We start from the raw sequence: 23007 nt of genomic DNA on the forward strand, positions 1-23007 counted from the left end.
TTTTTTCAAAATTAAATATCTCTACAACAAAGATCAATAGAATTATGCGGTAAACGGTACGTTTATTAGCAAAACTGTAAGAATGTTGTACAGAAATTTCGAAAATTTAGTTTTTTTTTAATTTTTTAAAATTTAAAAAAAACAAAACAAAACTGGAGATTTTGGGGTTTCGAAAATCCTCATTTGTGTGAAGAGAAACCACTGCATTCGCCTAAAGTTACTGCACGGGCTGCGGTATGCGCCAGAGGCATTATCGGCCCCTTCTTCGTGCGAGAAACGATTACTACTGAACGTTACGTTACAATTTTGGAACAATTTGTCAGCACACATGGCGCATATCGCAGCCCATGCAGTAACTTTAGGCGAATGCAGTGGTTTCTCTTCACACAAATGAGGATTTTCGGAACCCCAAAATCTCCAGTTTTGTTTTGTTTTTTTTAAATTTTAAAAAATTTAAAAAAAAACTAAATTTTCGAAATTTCTGTACAACATTCTTACAGTTTTGCTAATAAACGTACCGTTTACCGCATAATTCTATTGATCTTTGTTGTAGAGATATTTAATTTTGAAATAAGGGCTTATTCGCTGATCACTTTGTATATAGATCACTTGGGTCTATTATGGATATTTGCTTTTGATTCCCCCCCCCCGTTTTGTATGGTTTGTGTTAATAAATTCTATTATATATTATGACTGTAAATATCAATATTAATCGCACATATTTGTCATGTTCTATTTTTTCCCCTGTAATACTTTTTAAATGGCTGCAGACTTGCATTTCTCTCGCCAAGTGTTATTTATAAGAAATAATTGGGGTGATTTGCTGACAATTGGAAACATTTTTAGTGAGAATCGTATGATGATCAGTATTTATTATATTTATGATTTCAAGTTCTCGTATTTTTCTGATCAAATATGGTCACCGTAATTATAGTTTAACTTCCTGCACACTAATAATTGATTTTTGCTTCTGATTATATTTTCATACTTAAAGGATCTTGAAAACGTAAACCTAGCTTGTGTACAACGACACGCCGGTTAGAACTACAAAATTTCGCGGAATCATCAATGTTGTTATAACCGAGTTCAACAATGTTTTCAAAGTCAACTGTTGCAGAGATGTCTGCTGCGAATTTAGGGCAGCCTTTATAAATCTTTGAGGAAAATTATCGCAATGAAATGCCTCAAATTCCAATAAACTCCAGAAAAGAGCATATCCTAAACTGAAAATGCATGGACTCAATGCATTTTTTTGGCACCTCCGACGTCCCGGGGGGGAGGGCACCTTTACGAGCTGAGAGGTTTTTATATGAGCTCTTTTTTTTCCCTAGCGATATTCATTATGTCAAGAGCCATATGTCATCTATCCTACTCCAGTACTCAACATCAGCGGTACTCCTAGCTTAAACCTCAATTAAATGGAGTTTTAGTCAGAAGTAGTAGCAGTGTATAGTGGCATGTATAGTGGGAGGGGGAGGGGCCTCAGCGGGCTAGGCTATAGCCCATGGCGGCAAGTTCACAGGGGCGGAAAATTTGGGGAATGAGTGGCCAAGAAAATTAGTAGAATTATGGGAAATGGGCGGCAGAATTTGTATAACCCTAACTAAATTTGCGTGTGCCGTTGGCAATAAATGTTGAAAACTATAAAGTCAAATATCTTCATTACTGTTACCTTTAAAAATATGCATTTTTCTTATACATCTCACAGCCGCATTTACATTTTGCTAATGGGAAGTTTTAGCACATATGTGGTCAATACATGAAAAGTTTATTTATTTTTATTTTTTTTTTATGAATATGACACCTTAGGAAATTTGAGACATTTTGAGTAATCGCGCGTCAGGAAACTTTTCGTAACTGAGAATATGTTTATAAACTCAGTGGTTGCAGAGATATGCGGATACCCACCCTGGATTACGAATCTTTAGGTGCAATTTCACATTGTACCGCAAAAAATCAAAATCCAATCGAATGAATCATTTATAAAATTATGACAATAGCATACCTCTAATTCCAATACAATTCAATAAAAGAATGCATCCCAAACTTAAGGATCCATGGATATTAGTTGGCACCTCCGACGTCCAGGGCGATAACTTTCCAAGGGTCTAAGAGCTGAAAGGTTTTTGTGGAGCTCTTATAGGTAAGGTCTTTTTTAAATGATTCATCATTTCAAGCCATATTTTATGTTTCTACTCTTGTACCCAACATCATCACCCCCTAGTTTTATAACCTTAATGAAATTTAGGTTAGTCACAAATAGTTGTTGCAGTATGACTTATTGGAAGTTTTAGCACGCGGGGTCTACATAAAAAGTTAATTTTTCTATAGTTCTACGTATACGGCCCCCCGGGAAACTTAAGACATTCTGAGTAATCGCACGTCATTTGAAAATTTTTTGTAGTAATTGAATGTATTTTTCTAAAATCACAACGGTTACGGGGATATCCACTGTACAAACAATTTGGGACGTCCTGTATTACGAACCCCTAAGAGGAAAATCATCACAATAACATACCTGTAATTCCAATATACAATTTCCAGAAAAGAATGTATCCCCAGACTGGAAAAAGATCCACGGACATCAGTTGGCACCTCCGACGTCCAGGGTGGAAACTCTTCAAGTGTCTGGGAGCCGAGAGGGTTTTTTTATGGAGCTCTCATATATACGAAAGTTTTTTTTTCCTAACGATATTCATTATTTCAAGAGAGCCCATATTTTATCCATCCCACTCTCGTACCCAACATCAGCACCCCTAGCTTTAACCTTAATTAAATGGAGGTTTAGTCACTAGTAGTCGTTGTAGTGGGACGGTAACGTGTTGTTTGATGGTGGGTTTTTATGAATTTATCTTCGCAGAGAAGAAACCTGTCAGGGACGAGTGGGCTATTTGGACGATTAAGTAGGAGGCGAAGTCGCTTGTTCTCTATTTTTTTTTTCCTACCTTTTTTTTTATACACACATTATATACCTAGGAACGAGAACCGTTTCTATTCGCACTGCTTTGTAATTTGGCGTTTTTTTAGGGCCCTTATAATCTCGTAACTTCTTATTATCTCGTTGCGAAGACCTGTATTTACTATCCACTTTTATTTTTTTTTACCTCTATACCTAGGCATGCGACGACGATATGAACGCGATATATACATGTAACGTTTACATGACGTTATAAAAGAGAGAGAGGGGGGGGGGGGAGTCGGGGGTTGCCATATATAATTTGTCATTTCATTGGCGTGCAGTTACAGTCATAATTACCGCGCTCTTAAAAAGTAAAATGAATGGCCCTAAGGAAGAGTTTTTCGGTACTCTTCCCTCTCTCTCTCTCTCTTTCTCCTGGAGCATCGAGTAAAGTCTAACTCAGTTATAACGACATCGAAGATTCCGTGGAATTTTTATCGAAATAACCGAGTTTTTGTCGTAGGTCAATCGAGGTTGACGTTTTCAAGACGTCTTGAATGTGAAAATAGAGTGTGTCCCATAAATTGGTAAATAGTTTAAAAACTCGTAAAAATTGAAAGAATCGGTTTAGGGGCCGTTCAAGTATTACGTCATCATCGATGGGGGGGGGGGGTTCCGATTTGCGCTGACTTTTGATGACCAGGGGTGAGGGGGGGGGTTTGGATAATGCTTACGTCATCAACCACCCTTTATGAAAAAATGAGTTAGGATTCAGAGCTGATGACGAAATTTTGCTGACAGGGGGGGGGGGGGAAAGGGGGTCAGCGTTTTGCTGACTTTCGCTAACAAGGGGGGGCAGGGGGGTCAAAATTTGCTTACATAATACTTGAACGGCCCCTTATGTGCATGCGGTTTGGGAAAAAGTTATTTAAATGGTTATACATATATATATATATATATTTATTTATTTATTTATTTATTTATTTATTTATTTTATTTTATTTTATTATTATTATTATTATTATTATTATTTTATTTCTTTTTTTTTAAAAACCCACTTCTCTAATAGTGCTTATATCCACCAATGTGTGTCAACATCGCAATGGAAACTTTATATGCAAGTACCAGTAACAGGACAATTCAGAAATGAGATGTGTGTTGATCTTACACCTTGCATTTTATGGGCTGATTTGCATAGCTCTAGTAATTTGCTTTCGTGCAGCGCTTTCTATCGGAAAAAATTGAAAGCAATTTTTTTTTTTTGGTGCCAAAAAAAGCGTGCATTCCTTTTATTAGTTTTGGGGATTTTATATTTATTTTATTAATTTTTAAATTTAATTTAATTCTAAATTTTCTGATTGATTATTATTAATTACAGTAAAACCTCTCTTTTGCGGACAGCAATGAGATATTAACATTCGTATGTAAAAAAAAACGTTAATTAGGGTACATGTTATTGATATGACAAAGGAAATTATTATTTCACCGTACACTATATTTCTTTTATGAATTCTAAAATATTTTCTTTACATGTTTCTGAAATTAATCTCAATATACAATCGATCCCGCTCATAACGTTTTTTTTTCCTTTTTTTTAAAACAAGTAGCCATAAATAAACGATGCAAGCGGGAAACCTCAATAAATATTAATGATAGTTAGGACTCTACACGAAAATGAATCGTACTAGGCGGGAAAACGTTGGGAAACAAATGGGAACGTTATAAACGGGATCGACTGTAGTTATGAAATTTCTTCGCCTAATTCTGAAGTTATTTTCAATAATTCTGAAATGATTACTCTCATTAATTTTGAAATTATTTCGTTCATTTTAGATGGTTTTCCCCCCCCCCCACCTTCCCATATACCGAAAAGTATAAAATTAGTTATTACTACTCCAGTGTATTTACAAGCCGCTACGCCATTTAATTTCCGACATGATAATTAGCGGAATTCTAACATAAGTTCAGCGAGAAAAGAAATCAATCACCCCCCGATCATTATCTAATAAGACTTCATAGTCATTAATTTTCTTTTAAATGGTCAGTATTTCTCTGATCGTAATTCATAACATTTCAGACTGACCTTGAATATAGTATATGTGACCCTCTATAAGATTTGGCATTAAGTTAGAATCAAAAAAATTTATAAAATTGACACTCTTTCTCCTATCATTAGAGACATCTTAATTTGCATATGAAGGGAAAGCCAGTCGAAGCATTAGACAAGGTCTCGTCGGTATACAGTAGCCGCAATTTACCTAGTAACGATGATTTGTATTAATTATCATCGATTCGATAACTTAATCGGGTTCTAATGAAGCCTGATGTACTACTCGAATGCGCCGTTATATCCGTGGAAGATTGCTTTGACCTGCTCGAATGGAAATGATATTCGGCGTGAGGTCAATATTATTGCCCAGAGAAAGGTATCGAAATGATCAGAGAAACTATTAAGATATAGTTTTTTTTTATGATATGTGTAATATACACGTATATTATTGAGTTGTTTATGATGGAAGCTAATCTTCATAATCAATCAATAATTGAAATAATTATTATATTTCATCACATCGATGCAAGGAATTGAAACATATCAGACGCTGATCTAAAACCAAGGTGTGTGTGTGTGTGTTTTTTTTGGGGTATTCACTGACCGTTCCCTTGAACTTCTGTCACTAGATACAGCGCCGACGTTCATTATAACGACCCATATCATTCTACTGAAAACGAACGTTATATTGGGAAGTCGTTATATCAGAAGTTTGAAGGGAAAAAAAAAGATTCTTAAGAGAATTCCTATTTGGATGGAATAAAAAATTATATCATTCATTTTGCTGTAATGAGCAGTTGCATCAGGTTGGAAAACAATACTCAACCTATAATAATTAGGGCTATGATTTTTCTGTAGCTTTGCATATTTTTTACGCATTTCGATTTTGCATAGTTTGCTAGTTTTACGCGATAGAGCATTTTCTCATGATTTTCAGTTATTTTAAAGCATTTTTTTTTCATAACTTTAGGATATTTCTTATGATCTACAGCAGCGGTTCTCAACCGGTGCTCCGCAGAGCCCTAAGGGCTCCGTGTGAACTCCCAAGGGGCTCCGCGGCAGCTCGAGAAAAATACAAAAAACAAACAGTAAATTCGGAAAAAATAATTATAAGTATTTTTGAATAATAATATTAAATCAGTAAATCTTTGATGAATGAATGAAAAATAGACCTAACGGGGGCTCCTCCACAGAAATTATATACCAGAAAGGGCTCCGCGAGTCAAAAAAGGTTGAGAACCGCTGATCTACAGGATTAAGGGCAAATTTTCACATTTTGGAGCCTTATTTTGCATATTTTAGTATTACAATGAAGAGGGGGATTACCCCCCCACCCCCAACCCCCAAGGTCTCTCTTCCCCAGCTTCATTTCCCACAATTGTCGATTTTAGATATAATTGGAAATTTTACTTAAATTTGGCATCGTTTTCGACAATGATTTTAGTGATTTTTCAGCGATATTAGCACCTACTGGCAATTTTATTCGTGTACCTTTGACTACAATGATTGGCGCCTTAGCAATTTTTTCCCCACTTATGTTGTTCTTTATTTTCTTTGCGAATAGAATTGAACTGAAAGGAAAGTTGAAAATTGGTTTCCTGTAATTTCCCGTATTTTTTCCCGAGGGAATATTGCCTGTCTATTTTATAAGAGCATATTTTTAAGTTTTTAGGGCGTATTTTTAGTTTTTTCACAAAGGTTTTTACGTCATTTAAATCCTATCTCTAGTACTAATTAATATCCTTCTATTATTCTTCCATATATTACATGGAAATAACATGTGTGGGATGAATATGAAAAATATTGGACTAATCGTATCTTTATAATAGAAAGGAAGCAATAGCCGTTATAATGAGCGTCGACCGTATCAAGCAATAAATCGCGACAAGTGTCTTAAAATCACGCACACCATGAAAAATTTTCAAATACAGTGAAACTCGGTTATAAGACCCCGGTTACAACGACACTTCGGTTGTGATGACAATAACTGGTTCTTCCGACTGATTCCGAGAGAACCAGGGGTCTTCGACGCAATGGGTCTACGAAGCTTTTTGCAGTGGCCCACCGATGATTAAAAGATGATATAAGTGGATCCCACACTTGTAACATTTCTCCACTTGTATTGTTAGCACTTATAAAGTTATCCCCACTCAATATATATATACGATTTATTTTCGTGGCCCCAACTCTTACTACATGGTTCAATGGGGAATTACACCAAGTTTCTTATTCAAGATTTTTACTGAGGTGACGCGTGCACATCCTGACTAATTATATTTCATATTATTATATTTTGTTATTATATAAATACGAGAAACCGCGTCAAGTTATGACCTTTGCTGCCACCTATTGAATAAAAACAAAGCTATTGGTTATGGTTCTTAAAATAAAATGATTCTTGGTTTTTAACCAATGTGCATGAAAATACACAACATATGGTATGAAAATATGTGTACGAGGTACATGTACGGTTAAATATTAGAAGTATTTGATTGCATCTGATTATATATTTGTCAAAAAAGCTGTTATAAAATTGCTGCAACTTCGGTTCTAACGACACCTCGGTTATACATGCGGAATCTTTACTGTCGTTACAACCGAGTTATATTTCCTTTTCCTTTTTTTTTGCGCTTTTAATGGCAGAAGGCGTGCGAAATCCTTTAAGTAGGCTGGTTCACAACCTTGTGCCCGCCGGTCAAATGTGGTCCGTCAAGGGGGATCCATCTGGTCCGTGAAAGGTATTCCGTTACGAAGCATCAATACACACAACACGATAAATGCCTAGGCTGACCAATTCCCTTCATAAAAATACGGAACTCGGGGATACTCCATACGGGATATCACCAATCATTGCCCAAAAAAAAAAAAACTGTTAAAAGCAAGTAAAAGCAAGTTGGTAACTACAGCCTAAAACTGGTCGGAGGAAAATAAAATTGCCAATTACAGCCAGAAAAATGTCAAATGCAAGTAAAGTGTTCGTCTATTGCTAAAACTGCTCTAAAAAAATTGCCAATGTAGGGAAAAAAATGGCTACTGCTAGTAGCAATGATAAAAAATGTAGTTCACCAAAAAAACTTACGTATATATGTTTGACAAATATGTGATATATATTCATTTATATGACTACAGTTAAGATAAAGTCATAATTTTCATAGTATAGCTTATAAAGTCATGAAAATAATCTTTTTGATTTCAAAAATTCTGGTAAGCGTTGCTGGTAAAGGGAAGAAACGGGACATTTTTTATACAAGTGTCGGGGCGTCCAAAATTACAGGAATATCCCGTGAAATATAGGTCATATGGTCACTACATACACAACGTTCTGGCCCTTCGAGCGGCAGAAATACTGCATACCTGTCCCATGGGCATCCCCATACATAACTCTCTCGGACCCTGATGCCACCCCAGTTGCTTTTTCTCCCTGCAGCATTTTTCCTTTTTATCTCAGAGAGTTAAGCCATGACTTAAAGCAGCGATTCTCAACCTTTATTGACTCGCGGAGCTCTTTTTAGTAAAAAAAAAAATTCTATGGCGGAGCCCGTAGGGGCCAATTTTTTAATTATTCGTCAAAGTTACTGATTTATTTTTACTATTTAAAAATATTTATATAATTATTTTTTTTTAATTTTAATGTTTTCTTTTATTTTTCTCAAGCAGCCGTGGAGCCCCTGGAGAGTGCACAAGGAGCCCTAGGGGCTCCGTGGAGCACCGGTTGAGAACCGCTGACTTAAAGGATTGTGTAAGTTTTCAGTTAGAATTATGTTGAATATGATTTGGGAGAATTTTTCATCAGAGGGCAGTACTTAAAGTGGAATTTTCAGAAGGTTTTTTAAGATGGTTTCCAGGAGAAAGTGCGTCTATAGAAAAATTGTGATTTATTTCATATAGCAATAAAATTCTGGAAAAAATTATGTGTGAAGATGAATTTACGTTGAATAATCTTGACTGTAAAAAATTGAACGAAATGAATTATTTCTTGAAAAAAAATGCTAATTTCATTTAAGGTATCCGACTACCTTTCTTGTCACTTTTCTTTAAAATGGTTCTGGAGTGAACTTTAAATACATTTTTTCATAGAAAGTATCTGGAAATGGTGAAAACAGTGACAAATTTTGGTCTATCTATTATGAGAAGAGTCTATGAAAGAGTCATTTTTATGTCAAATTTTAGGCAAAATTCATGTGATATTCGAAACACGATTGCAAAAAATTTTAGTAATGAAATGCTTTGTGATTTTCACAGTGTATTTAGCTAGTAATGCTGCATGTTATGAACCAAAATTTAAAGGATTGCATGATATGCTCATAAGTTACACCCAAATACGTTTATGTACATGTGAATTTTTTGAAATTTCATCCTACATTTTGTCTATAAAACACTGTAATTCAAAAAATATATGTGATAGATCTTAGATTTTGGTTCATAATCACAACAATATATAGCGAAATATCACATTGAAATTTCGTAAGGATGCAATGCACCAATTTTCACAAATCATGTCACAAAGTCAAGTAAAATGTCGAAAATAGCATTCTCCGTAAAACACGTTTAAAGTCTTTATTCGCGTATTACTTGTATGTAAAAACGCAACACTAAAGTGAACGTAACTTTGATTCTAAGCATCATATAAACAAAACAAGGCCTATTTTGGAATCACAAGAAATAGGATTTTTATAAAAAATAAAAAAAATGAAAATCCATATTTTCTTCCAAAATGACGTTTTCAACGTAGCCGGATACCTTAAAATATTTGCTAACATTTATGTTTTTAATTCCTTTTTTGAGCATCAGAAATGCAGAAACATGGTGAAAATTCCAAAAAAAATTAACGCTTGGGGTGTCTGAAAAAGATTTATACGGTAACACTCTCCGAGGTTTATCCGATCTAATCTCTGTATAAGGTCCTTATCCATTGCTCAGCATACGACGAACGAATCTTATATATATTTCGATAAAATAATTTTCCCGTCATAACAGAGGAAGCCCATGATGGATGGACAGGGGGTCCAACCGGTCAGATCCTTCATTTAAATTCGCCAATCGTCGCGCGAATGGCGACAATTATTGTGTCAAAAAGGTGGCCATTTTTCGTCCGTGGCGTAATTAACCAACTTCTCCGGCTTTTATTTTCTTTTGAAATTCTCTACCAGGAATAGACCCCGACCCCCACGTCCACTCGCCCATCTCCACGCACTCTCCATGACCATATACTTATCGCCCATTGTTATGGCGTCGGCAAAAAAATACACAAATAAAATAAATTAATAAAAGCAAAAAAAAATGAAGCATTGTGGGTGTGGTTTGGAAAAGATGTTTGGCGCCTTCTGGCTAACATTCGAGATAATTTTTTTATTATTATCATATTCTCTCTCTGCCTTTTTATATAATCTATTAAATAAATATATATGCAGTCGATCATTGTCTGTATTCATATTATATACGTGCTTGGTCTTTAAACAGCTACGATCGCACTTTCGGTCGCTCGATCATAATCCATTATGATTAAAGCGATTTCCTGTCATCGAATCACTCCTACTTTTGTAAACGACTGTTAAAGCGATCTGTCCAAAAAATTTTGGCTGTCAATTCCCATAACACAGGTGAATGATCGAGGAATGTATATATACAGGGTGCTTCAAAAAGAATCACCAGATTTGAAATGCGTATGTTACGAAAAATATTGAACGTTGGCACTTGATTAATTTTATATTATATGGCTAATCAAAGTTTTTTTTCAAACCAAATTAAAAGTGTTCTCAATATGTCCACCTTGGGATGCCCGGCATATGTCTGTACGGTGGTCAAATCCGTCCCAAACTTTTGCGAGCATGTTTGCATCCACTGCGAGTGGATTTCTTTGGACTACACGGGTGAAACTCTGTCGGATGAGCTCCATATTTTCGTCTGACATGAGGGGTTTTCTCTTTACATAGACAACCCGTGTCTCGGAATTGTTTATACCAATGCTCTGAGCGGAAGGTAGTTCAACACCAGGGTATTGTTGACGGAAAGCACGATGAACAGTTGTTACGGACTCGCACTTCGCGAAGCTTAGAACACAAAACGATTTCTGTTGTGCATCGTTGCAATCGCCATCTTGACAAACACTGAAGTGGCAGCCGAAGGAAGAGAATTAGCGCTACCTGTCGGCATCTGCGTGAAACTCGAGATTTCCCTCTTTCTACCTATACGTTATTCGATCAAAACGGATTAAAAGCTGAATAGTTATGGTTTTTTTTTAATCGGATGATTTTTTTTGAAACTCTGTATAATTTTTAAATTGATTGATAATTTTTTATATTGAAAAAGTTGAAAAAGACCTGATACTTCTCAAGGTGCAAATTTTATCTATGTAAATAAATCGATCGATAACCTCTTATTCGAAGTTGGCCTAAAGCAGTGGGTTTTAAAACTTTAGAAATTAATGGCTCCCTTGTCAATGTTTATATGTGGCTTCCCAGAAGGGTCTAGCAAAGAAAGAACTGCTTCAAAGCACCGGATAGGAAAGTATCTATATCGCCAACTCACCGACACTCTGAGAACCACTGACCCAGTGTTTCACAAAGTAGGCAATACCACTGAGGGGGCAATGGAAAGGTCCAGGGGTGTTGTAGAAGCTTTGGCTTGGATCCTATGAGTTGACTTGAGTTGGAGCGCGATGGAATAAAATTTTTGGTAAACTGTGCACTAACCCAGTGATTAGCAACCTTTTTTTTATCCCATGGACCCCCATTGGACCATATTTTCATGTCGTCGCCCCCTCGTCTTACCCAGCCCCCCCCCCAAGTGAGACCCTTTCTATTTATTGAACTGAATTTAGTCAAGGCATAATTATATAACAATGGACAAATTTTTTTATAAGTTTGATAGATCTGTAAAACCCTGGGTCAGTCACGGACCCAGAGGCGCGAGTGGGAGGGGTATGACCGGTGTCGTCTTAACGCATGAGCCTTCCCGGACACGACCCGGGTGGGGGGGCTCAAGAGAAGAAGGGCTTTAGAAAAATGAGAAGTATTTTAATTTTTCGTTATTTTGCCTGGTAAGGCTTCCGAAAAATCACTTGACCCGGGGCGTATGATGCTCTTAAGACGGCCCTGGGGATGACAATTTCTCCCAAGAGCTGAATTATATAGGAAAGATAGATCTCGTAAGACAATACGGGACAATCCAACGAACGTAACAATAAATCGCCCTCCTGATGAATTACTATGGGCCCCCCACCCACACTGCGCTAGATTTCAGTGAGGTTATTTCTTGTGGGAGATTTTATACATGGTTGTCTCACTCCGGCCCGGATCTCAGGCAAACTGATGTTCTGGGGCCCCATACATAACTGGAAGTAACACCTTACATATCTACATAATTACATTCAAAAATCACTGTTCCAGATCTCTTACTGTGTAGTTTCCCCAATATCAGGGTCATGCCTACATGAGCCCATCGGTTATGATGGCCCAAGTTCTACGCACAGTTCTACTGAATTGTGGAAAAAGTGTGTGTGTGGAGGGCGGGAGCGCCCTGTAAAAGGACCACTTCTCAAAGCCACACAAATCAATGTCTCCAGCTCATCGCAATGCCCTTGACAAAGGTTGGTAACGCCCCTTATAGAACCGCGACGCACACTTTGAGAAACAGTTGTGGAGTAAAAATCTGGTGAATGCTGATGTCAAGCCTATTTTTACGAAAATACAGAAAGAAAATTAGGCAAATGGGAATGATTAAATTTATAAAGAGCACATTATCATGATAAAAACAATAGCAGAGATGAGTTTTAATCTAAGCCAACAAATGAGGGTTTCCAGCGCGGGTGTAGGGCGATGTGTCGGAAGGGGCGATTTAATGTTTAGATTCGTTGGATCGTCCCGTACATTACAGTTTTATATACAGCCATACGTTACCCTTTTGCCCGCATTTAACGCTGTTCTTCCCAAATTTCCTCCGATTTTTGAGTTCGACTATCTCAGTAAATATTGCAATTAGAAACATGGGAATTTTTTTTTTTTCGTTGGCATCAGTAGAGACAGGGCACCAACTTTCTAATTGGAAATCAGAGCACAGGGTTGGGGAACCGTATAAAAATTTAGATTTTTAGTTTGTTACACACTGTATTTTCACGCTCAGAACTGGTAAAGGGTAAATTTTTGAACGCCTGTTGGTTCGAATTCGGGAGGAACATCAGAAAGAGGTTCTTTACCTACAGAGAATGGGGCGACTATCAATAGAGGGCACTTTCATTTCCCGACGAACTCCAATGGTTGGAAATTGCCGTATGGCGATATTTGGCAGGAGTTCGCATGTGCGGTAAAGCAGTACAGATAAAGGGGGTGGGTGAACGGAAATTTACTAAAAAAACACACAATTTCCAATTTCTCAATTTTTAAATACTATTGTGAAATTTTCTGCGTCTAACTTTTTACAAGTTTTTGTTCCATCTGTACTAAAAATATTTTATTATAAGCTTCTGGCAGGCATTACACATGCTAATGTTTTTCACCAAAATGCTTTTCTCTCAAAAGTTTTTTGTTAGATAAAGAAAATTTTTTTCAAACATCACTCATTCAAATGTCTTGAAACTTTGTGTGTCTCTCAACAGTATGGTGTCACGTATTTTAACACAAGCTTTTAGAATTTTAATTGCTGGTTATTTTTTTTTTCTTGAGTTTTAACTTCGACAACATCTAACTTTTTCAAAAATCACCAAAATTTACTCATGTTTTGTGCCATAAAAATTTTTTAAATAATTTTAATAAAAGATCCTCATGTTGAATTATTTAACACCATAGTGTTGAGAGACACAATGTTTCAAAATGGTGTTCGAAAAAATTTTCCTTATCCAACAAAAAACTTAGTTCTGAGGATTTTAGTGAAAAACATTAGCATGTGTATATATAATGCCAGCCAGCAGTTTATATTAAAATATTTTTAGTACAGGTGGAACAAAAACTTGTACACGGTAAGAGGCAGAAAATTTCACAATAGTATTTAAAAATTGATAAATTGGGAAAAAATTTTTTTTTTTTTTTTTTTTTTTTTAAATTTGCGTGCACCAATCCCCTTAACAGGATAATTCGTACTTTTTTTCCCAGGGACTTTAGACTTCGAATTAATCAACTTCAACTGTATTTTGAATGCCTCGGCTATAGCGACAAAGTTTCGGGGAATCTCCGATGCCTTTATACCCGAGTTTGGCTGTAATTAAACGCAGAACGCGGATAAATAAAGGAAGCTACTAAATCTTACGAATGAGTTTACGACATTTTCTTTTCTCAGGATGCTCGTATATTTTCTTTTTTTTTTTGGGGGGGGGGGAGGACAATTATTCAAAACAAGAGCAAAAAATTGGGTTACATATTCGTTGAGGAAGAAGAAATTATACCTAAAAAAACTAGGCTCTTCTCTGACTTTTCTCTCATTGAATCTGAAGGTGATAATTGTTATCGATTGTGTAATCGAGCTGCGAAAAACCTTTCTTTTCGATCATTTCAAACCAGCTATTCATCACACCTGTTACAGAAGGATTCGCTGTTGATTTTTTGCAGCAGAAGTGCTAAAAAAAAACCAGTTTAGAAAGGCGAAATATGTACGAAATAAAAAAACTTTAATTGCACAGCAGCTGCTTCGCACAGAAACACGCTGGCAATCTGATCTGGCATTAAATAATAATTTCGAAATTTCCGTCTCCTTTTTTTCATTTTTTTCACCGCCCCCTTTTTTTTTTCCTCTTTTTATTAAAAGATGGGGTTTTTTTTTTTTCATTTTGAAATAAACGCATTATACAGGGTGAAAACTTTAGTCCGTTTCGGATCAAATGTATAGTAATATAGGAACATATTTTTAGTTTGAGAAGTGCGTCTGTCATTTCTTTTACTAACGGGACTTACGGGAACTTTGTCCCCGACATTTCGCCCCTAGCACGTTTCGTCCCTGGTACATTTGGTCCCCGTCAAACCGAAAGATACCCAGGCCACATCGCTATATGGCAATACCTCGTATCGGCTCGTTGTCCTCACGGGCTGGATACCTCTTGTAATTTATTTATAAAAAAACACATACATTACAAAATATACATTACAATCAAATACTATAAAATCATAACTATAAAATCATAACTATAAAATCATAACTATAAAATCAATCTAAGTATAAAATCATAATCTAAGTAAATATCAATTCAAGTATAAAATCATAATCTAAGTAAATATCAATCTAAGTATAAAATCATAACAACTATAAAATCATAATCTAAGTATAAAATCATAACAACTATAAAATCATAATCTAAGTATAAAATCAGTTGCGAGATTACAAGCTACGTATACAATCGGAAATCAAGCATATAATCTTATATTCCATATTAAATCTTAATTCGAATATAAAATCTTAAATCGCATATTGAAATCGATAATAATCAAATATAAAATTCATAATCGATTTCATCCTCAATTTAAATCGTTCGATTTCTACGGTATTATACTGTTGTTGTTGTGCCATCAGTCAGTCTTCTTAATAGTTGATCAATTTCTTTTTTCTTTGTGAACGGCGAGGTGGTGTAGTTTGTACTTGTGCTATTGGTTGATATGGCGTCTGTGGGATCACTTTGTCTTCATTGTCCAACTAATTATTTTCTTGACTTTATTCACTCTACTTTTGTTTTTAAAAATCTCTCTGATCCAGAGTGGGGTATTTTTAGCAGCGGGCACAGCCAGCACCTCCTAGAGATAGAAGGCCTCTGCATTGTTTGCCATAAACGTCATTCAGACTACCTAGAAAGTTTGCCACATTTTGAAACAGAGCATCCTATTTCGTTTCTTCTTATTTTGGCGTAGAATCTTAGATTGGCTCACAAATACCGCATCGTGATTGGTTGTGGGGCATAGAAATCGCCAATTCTAATCCCGATCATTTCTTTTCCTCACAACGAGGATACTGGCTCGAGCAGGGAATTTTTTTCCCTGAATATTCTTAGGGAAAATAGACTACTTACTGACGTCACAAGCAGAGTGCGGAGGCTTTTTATCTTTAGTAGGTGCTGGCACAGCCGCGTGCTTTAGATGCGCAATTAATTTACATGTTGTCAAGTAATGGACGGGAGTGTCGATTTCGCCACAAAGGCAATTATCTGTTCCTCGTTTTTGGAAGTGGTGAAGGTAAATTGGAAAAGGTCCGTGATTGGTTGTAAAAAATACAAGTTCTCTGTTCCAATTTTTTGCGTTGTATGAAACGTTTGGTACTATTTTGTGGACACTGAGGACATTTGGTCTCCGGAAATTTCGCCTGCCCTGACCGTATGAGCGACCCAGTAAGTGACCCTGTGAACTGGGCATTTATCCCATGGCATTTCGCCTGCCCTGACGTATGAGTGACGGTCACTCACAAGCACAATTACTGTCTCTCAATTGGATATTCATACAGTCGCTCACTTAAGCTTTGATTAGGTCACTCATTCAATTGCACACTCACATAACGGTCACTCACTTATTCATTTATACAGTCGCTCACTTATTCATTTATACAGTCACTCACTCAATTTCGCAGTCACTTTGTCATTCGTACTACTTTATCACACACCAACTCCGGTCATATATCGCCATACGGAAATTTTCCACCAGTGGATTCGGGTGGGAAATGAAGGCACCGTCTATCGGTGGTCGCCCCAGGCTCGGATAGGTAAAGAAATACAAGGCCACAACATGCAAAATGCCCAACGAGGTGGCTGAGAAAAAGATGCCCATAACAAATATGGATGTCATATACTTCAAAAATAACAGTACCCAATTAAAAATGCAATCACAAACAATATACAACTATGTGCAACAACAAACAATGTACAACTATGTACTCAGCTACCAAGCAGAAACAGGCTTACGGCCTTACAATAACATAAATTCCTGTCTGTCTTTTACCCGAACTTACTCTAAAGCCCATTTTTTTCCCTTCCGATAAAATTCTATAAAAACATTAATCACATACAAAATGCATTCACCTTTACTATACGGTGCCTTGACAAATTGCTTCATCAATTCTGATACGTAACGATATTAAAGTTAATTATTGAAATTAATTCCCTACGTGGTACTTGGTGAATAGAATTTCTTTGATCCTGGATTTCTCTCTGTTAGGCTTTCTTTTCTTTTTCTTTCATCGATTTGTGGTTATGAGCATGAAGCGTGAATGCTAACTTTATATCTTTGAATGCTAACTTTATATCTTTGAATGCTAACTTTATATCTTTGAATGCTAACTTTATATCTTTGAATGCTAACTTTATATCTTTGAATGCTAACTTTATATCTTTGAATGCTAACTTTATATCTTTGAATGCTAACTTTATATCTTTGAATGCTAACTTTATATCTTTGAATGCTAACTTTATATCTTTGAATGCTAACTTTATATCTTTGAATGCTAACTTTATATCTTTGAATGCTAACTTTATATCTTTGAATGCTAACTTTATATCTTTGAATGCTAACTTTATATCTTTGAATGCTAACTTTATATCTTTGAATGCTAACTTTATATCTTTGAATGCTAACTTTATATCTTTGAATGCTAACTTTATATCTTTGAATGCTAACTTTATTTCTCTGAATGCTAACAAATCATTTTTATTTCCCCCTGAATGCTAACAAATTTTTATTTCCCCCCTGAATGCTAACAAATTTTTATTTCCCCCTGAATGCTAACAAATTTTTATTTCTCTGAATGCTAACAAATCATTTTTATTTCTTTGAATGCTAACAAATTTTTATTTCTCTGAATGCTAACAAATCATTTTTATTTCCCCCCCTGAATGCTAACAAATTTTTATTTCTCTGAATGCTAACAAATCATTTTTATTTCCCCCTGAATGCTAACAAATTTTTATTTCTCTGAATGCTAACAAATCATTTTTATTTCTTTGAATGCTAACTTTATATCTTTGAATGCTAACTTTATATCTTTGAATACTAACTTTATATCTTTGAATGCTAACTTTATATCTTTAAATGCTAACTTTATATCTTTGAATGCTAACTTTATATCTTTGAATGCTAACTTTATTTCTCTGAATGCTAACAAATCATTTTTATTTCCCCCTGAATGCTAACAAATTTTTATTTCCCCCTGAATGCTAACAAATTTTTATTTCCCCCTGAATGCTAACAAATTTTTATTTCCCCCCTGAATGCTAACAAATTTTTATTTCCCCCTGAATGCTAACAAATTTTTATTTCTCTGAATGCTAACAAATCATTTTTATTTCTTTGAATGCTAACTTTATATCTTTGAATACTAACTTTATATCTTTGAATACTAACTTTATATATCTTTGAATGCTAACTTTATTTCTCTGAATGCTAACAAATCATTTTTATTTCCCCCTGAATGCTAACAAATTTTTATTTCTCTGAATGCTAACAAATCAATTTTATTTCTCTGAATGCTAACAAGACATTTCTATTTCTTTCAAAAAAATTTTTTTCTTTCTATTTTATATCAGTTTCGGGGAACTTATTTTTAATATTTCATTTTTAAAGTTTCTTTTCTATCTAACTTTAATTTCGTCGCATCATTTGCGTACTTAAACGAAAATCCAGACGTTGTTACGTCAGAACGGATGCCATTGTTAAAAAATCAGCATATTTGGTTTACATTCAATTATTTGATATGCTGCTGACTTTAGGTTTGTATTAAAATATACATTACAATCATAACTATAAAATCAATCTAAGTATAAAATCAATCTAAGTATAAAATCAATCTAAGTATAAAATCATAATCTAAGTAAATATCAATCTAAGTATAAAATCATAACAACTATAAAATCATAATCTAAGTATAAAATCATAACAACTATAAAATCATAACAACTATAAAATCATAATCTAAGTATAAAATCATAACAACTATAAAATCATAATCTAAGTATAAAATCAGTTGCGAGATTACAAGCTACGTATACAATCGGAAATCAAGCATATAATCTTATATTCCATATTAAATCTTAATTCGAATATAAAATCTTAAATCGCATATTGAAATCGATAATAATCAAATATAAAATTCATAATCGATTTCATCCTCAATTTAAATCGTTCGATTTCTACGGTATTATACTGTTGTTGTTGTGCCATCATTATATCGGGGTCCAACTATATTCACCACCCACATACTGGACTCATTTTTTTTTTTTTTCATTTTTATCAAATTCACCAATTACACTACGATATTATGCATAATCGCAGGTGAAGGCGCGATAAATTTCAAGTATTCATCAAATTTACCCACGATGTTTTCTCTTAATGCTAATAGAAATTTTATTTCTTTTAATGCTAACAGAAAATTTATTTCTCTTAATGCTGTTAGAATATTTATTTTATTCTTATTTAAAAAATATAATTTATTTTTATTCTTTTCTAATGCTAACTTAATTTCTCTAAATACAATTTTATTTCTCTGAATGCTAACAAAACATTTTTATTTCTAATGCTAATAGAAAATTTATTTCTATTAGAGCTAACAGAAAATTTGTTTCTTTTAATGCTAACAGGAAATTTATTTCTCTTAATGCTAGCAGAAAACATATTTTTCAATGTTTACAGAAAATATTTCTTTCAATGCGAACAGAAAATGTATCCTCTCTCACCCAAATTTTTCTTCCAATTTTATATCAAACATTCCAGACATAACATAATAAAAAAAAATTGTATTTCGTCGAGAAATATACTTTCTAATAATTTATTTATATTTCAACATAGTATAAATATATTTTTAAAAATCACATTGAACCGAGTTGCACGTGCAGAGGATAAGCATTATATACCAGGATCCGACTGGTCACGGACTCGTGGCTACTAAACCGTGTCAGCACATATATAGGCATCGTTAGAATCCCATCAGGAATTATTCTCAAAGCCCAGCGCGAACAATTTAACTCGCAACTGAACCATGCAAGAGAATAATAATAATAATAGCACACACACACAAAAAAAAAAAAAATAATAATAATAAGAGAAATGCTTTTGTACAAATGACAACATTTTATGGCTCTGTGACTCCGGAGAGTATCAATCAAAAAACAGAATCACATTTTTCCTTTGCCTCCGGTTCGATCGAAAAGGTGGGTGTCAGATGTCAGAATCAACAAATCAGCGGTCAGATCTCATTGCCTCCGCCTTTTTCAGTCACCTGGTCACGCAGGACTGGCCACATAAAAAGGCCACTTTTTTTGTTTTTCTTATGTCTTCGCACGCTAATGCCACTTGGAAACGTGAGTTTCGACCATTTGAACAGAACACAATGGCCACGGCTCTTTCCCTCCCCCCCCCCCTTTTCTCATCTCATTAATGTTTTTTTTTTCCTCTTACATGATTTGCATTTATGGTATGTGGGTGGAACATGAAATTCGTGTGTGCGTTTTCCAATAATTTTCTCCTCCTTTTTTTTTTTTTCCCGAGGACCTGTTAATATAGTCGCGATTATGAGATTTATTCGCGATTGGGATTTTTTAAATATATTTGAATGTATTAATAATTAGGGCTGGTCCGGTTAATCGGGTCGGTTAATCGGTCATTTGTTAATCACAGTTAAAAAATTTAATCGACTCGATCACAATCCGATCAGTATTCGATTAAAATTTTTATTGACAGTTTATAATTTTGATTTATTCGACTAAGGGCCGTATTCACCGACATGGTTTAAATTAGTCACAATTTTTTGATAAGAGATCAACATAGATTGGTTGGAAACCTGAATTTAACCAATCCGTGTCGATCTCTTATATCAAAATATTGTGATTACTGTTTAAATTTTAAACCATAGTTTCCCAAACTTTTTGTTCCATCGCCCCCTTCTTCAGAGTAATTTTTTCTCTCATCGCCACCCCCAACTCAAGCGAACCCATAAGATCCCATGCTATACTCGTAGCTTCTATCGCCCCCCTGGACCTTTCCATCGCCCACCAAGGGGCGATATTGCCTACTTTGGGAAACACTGGTTTAAACCATGTCGGTGAATACGGCCCTAAATGTCTTAAATTATGTTCCTATACATAGCATTTCAGATAAGTGACCGTATTTAAAAATATTTCGGGGTGTCCAATGTCCAGGATAGAGAGATGTCCGAGATACAGAGTATTGTGGACATGCTTTGATCTAGGATTATGGCCATCAAAACTGTCCAATATCTGGAAGTGTCCAGGATATGGAGGTGTGACAATTATACTGTACTTGGCTGGAGAGAAATATTTGCTAATTCCCAAACATTTGAAGCATGAAATATGCTTGCATTATTTTAAATTTCCATAAATCATATGCTATACTTCAAAAAGTGCTCGAAATAATTTTCTAATAAATTTTCCTCCTCGCCAATATATGGAGAGATACAACATGAATATAATAAAAAAATGGGGCTGATCCGATTAATCGATTGGTCGGGTCGGTTAATCGACCATTTGTTAGACGCAGTTAAAAATTTTAGTCGAGTTAATCGACTCGATCAATTCGATAAAAATTCGATTAAAATTTTTATTAAGAGTTTATAATTTTACTTGATTTATTCGACTAAATCGATTAAATGTCTTAAATTACGTTCCTATACATAACATTTCTGATAAGTGACTTTATTTAAAAATATTTACAAATACAAATACAAATACAAATACAAATACAACGCCACAACAGGCAAAATGCCCAACGAGGTGGCTGATTCAATGTTTTTAGATTAAATTTTTCGACATGAGGAAACACAAGTTGGTTCAACGAAAATAATCGATGATTCTTAGAATTACTGATTTAAAAAAAAAAAACGACACGATCCAAGTTAAATTCCAGGATATATGGCAAGCATGTTCAGCATATCGTCCCCATTATGCCGAAGGCATGAATGTGCGAATTTTCACTTTTGGGTTTGTCAGCTGATTGGATCACTTATTTTGCTAAGTTTTGTGTATCCCCTATTGAAACCCTTTAGAAGAACTTCCATAAAATAACATGGGTAGAGTTCAAAAGTCGTTTTCCAAGTTCTCGAAATTTGCAAATTCATGTTTCTGGGACGATACTAATTTGCTTCAAGCGAGGGCGGCTTTTGTTTCTTAATCTATTTCTATGTTTGTTTACATCCATTCAGTGGATAGATGCGTGAAACGAATACAACATTTTCTCATAGCATCAATTAATATTACATAGTTGCCTACACTACGTTTGCTATAAATGAATAGCATTTGAAAATATTCGACTGAAATTCGATTAATCGCTTAAACATTCTTGATTAACCAGTTAAAAATTTTAATCGATTCCCAGCCCTATTATTAATGTATCTTAAATCTGTGTGGTCTCTTTAACGCGTGGCCCTAGGAGCGAAGTGAGAGATGACAAAAAGGCTTATGTATTCACAGAATTTGTAGAAATGTCGAAATATTTAATTTTAGAAATAATTTAAAAATAGATTAATGAGAAATAATTAATAAAAAAATAATCTCTATATTGGTTGAATAAAGTATTTCGCGATTCACAGGAGCGGATTAAGATCGGTTGAGGCCCGGGCGCGGAAGAAAATATTGGGCCCCTTTCAATTAGAACAAAAGTGTAAAAAAAGTTAGTGTTTTGCAGGACCCCCTTAAGAAGTCGGAGCCCAGGGCGCGCGCCTGCAGCTAAATTTGCTTCTGGCAATGTGAAAACTCATTATTATTTTAAAATATTTTCAGAAACATTTTCAGAATCGATGCAAATTCATATTTTATAAAAAAAATAATATCAGAATTAGTAAATTAATATTTTTTTAATCATTTTTTGTGTATGAAATGTTTTTTGTTATTTTTTACGCATGGATTTTCAATGCATTTTTAAATTTTTGTATGTACGAAATTTTGTTATTAGTTTTGTGTTTATGGTTTTTTTAAACTTGTTGTGTATGAATTCACACATAAATGCATGATTTTTTTTTCATAATTAGTGAGCCATATTGAAAGCCGAAAAATTAATAAAAAAATCTATTTCGAATTATATTATTTGTATACGGTATCCAAAGCCCCAAAAACCGTACATAAAATATTGAAATAAAACTTGCACTCCAAATA

The 23007-nt window shown here is 34.7% G+C and overlaps 1 long non-coding RNA gene across 4 annotated transcripts in view; it reads right to left on the reverse strand.

Annotated features, from left to right (window-relative positions):
• The window catches only part of LOC149069002 (uncharacterized), a 101182-nt gene that overhangs the window by 47421 nt on the left and 30754 nt on the right, over nucleotides 1–23007 (reverse strand). Inside the window, exon 1 of one of the 4 annotated variants that reach the window (XR_016195120.1) lies at nucleotides 2519–2802. The exons of the other annotated variants lie outside the window; for them this stretch is intronic. This is a non-coding gene — a long non-coding RNA (uncharacterized LOC149069002). Of the gene's footprint in view, nucleotides 1–2518; nucleotides 2803–23007 lie in introns of those variants that run through there. 4 annotated transcript variants of the gene reach the window in all.

This window comes from Pholcus phalangioides, unplaced genomic scaffold, assembly GCF_987345545.1.
Source record: "Pholcus phalangioides strain wild (caught in Gottingen) unplaced genomic scaffold, Ppha-v1.0 ptg000024l_1, whole genome shotgun sequence".
Lineage (NCBI taxonomy): Eukaryota > Metazoa > Arthropoda > Arachnida > Araneae > Pholcidae > Pholcus > Pholcus phalangioides.